A 1636-nucleotide genomic window follows, 5' to 3' on the forward strand; every position below is an offset into this window, starting at 1 on the left:
GTGAATTATAATATCATGTTGTGTATTGAATTTTCGAGCTTAAGGTTCAAATGTGATATGGGAGAGGTTTTTTTAGTATTGCTCTGTAAGCAGGAAGGGTTCACAGGCCTGTTGGAAGCGTGCTTGAGTTTCAGCAAAATGAGGCCCAAAATCAGTGAAAACTTGTGACGCAGATGAATAATAAAGTAGCTGCTATTTCCAAAATGATGGAATTACCTGGTGATAAATAACGTCGTACGCGTCTTGGAGAGTAAATTTTGACTTTGCATAAACAAGAGTTGGGCGATTGTGATCTTTGTTTTGACTTCGCTCATTTCATTGTCAAACTTTATAACACTTGACAGAAAAAGAAACTTACAAAAACCCGGTATCTTGCCATCATTTGACACAGATGCTTCACTGTTTGGCTAGTAAACATGCCGCGGTAACTTAATCACGGCGCCCGCTGAATTCCGGCCATGTCACTTTCGATTTTGCAATTTACTTGAACGTAGCAAAAATCTCCCAAAATGTTTGTCGCTGATCGTAACTTTTTATATTCTATAGATCGTTTTCACGTGACGTCATCACCTTCCAAAATCTAAAACTAAAGATCCACCAAAGTTTTTTTCCTCATCAGGCATAAGAGGCGGCATATCTATATCTGTTGACAATTTCACAGCTCAATAGCGTGCTTCGTTAGGAAACCAGAGCATTTTGAATTTCCGGATTATGTAGGTGCGTGACACAAAGCTACGATCAAGTTTGTTGAAAAATATATACTTATCTCATGATTTTGAGCCCTTTTAGAAGTTAGAGCATTAGGAAAAGTGCTTATGTAAATGCTTGTTTTTTCAGTAGTGATAATCAGTCGCCTAGATAGCCAAAGTCAGTTCCAGATGTTTACACTATTTTCCGGCCTGCGAAACATTTCGACGAATATCTGAAGTTTGGGGAAACGCAGAGGCCTAAAACTTGGACAAGTGTCTTATTTCTTTATCTTCTATAAGATAACAATTTCTTAGCGTTTTGCACTGCATAGTTTTTGATTTATTTTTTTTATTGCGTGACAGTGAAAACGATCTATATTCAAGGTTCAAAATTAATGTTGTTTTCATGTCGTAAATATTTTATTCTCGATCGACCGTCCGGGAAACTTCCTTCTGCTCTTTCTGAAAACTGTGTATCAATATTTATTTGCTTTTTCATCAATATTTGTTTTGCATAAAGCACGCTAACAGAATCTGTACCTTGCTGAGTTCGCATTTGTGAGCGTTAATAGTATTTTCGGTCAGATGTTTCTGTTTTTTATGAGGGGTTTATTGTTTTGGTCTCCCATCCCAACACTAACCCCGCGAAACAGGGCTTGACTTCAGTGAAGTTTAGTATTAGAAAGTTTTCGGATGCTCATAGGGCACACTTGTGGTGAAAAGAAGTTGTGAGGGAACTTGAAAATTATCAACATGTCAGCCCAGAAGCCAATGTTTCTCGCTTCTCTTTTATTTGTTATTCTTCAGAGACTGGAATGCTGTATTTCAATACCACACAATTCAGTGCCTTCTGATTTTCTGTAGCACGTAACACAGGCAAGCCAGTGTATGCTTCACAGAAGCATCTAGTTACTGGGTTGCCAAACCCAGTCGGAATCCCGGTTTCA

The sequence above is a fragment of the Montipora capricornis genome, chromosome 4 (assembly GCF_036669925.1).
Source record: "Montipora capricornis isolate CH-2021 chromosome 4, ASM3666992v2, whole genome shotgun sequence".
NCBI classification, from domain to species: Eukaryota; Metazoa; Cnidaria; class Anthozoa; order Scleractinia; family Acroporidae; genus Montipora; species Montipora capricornis.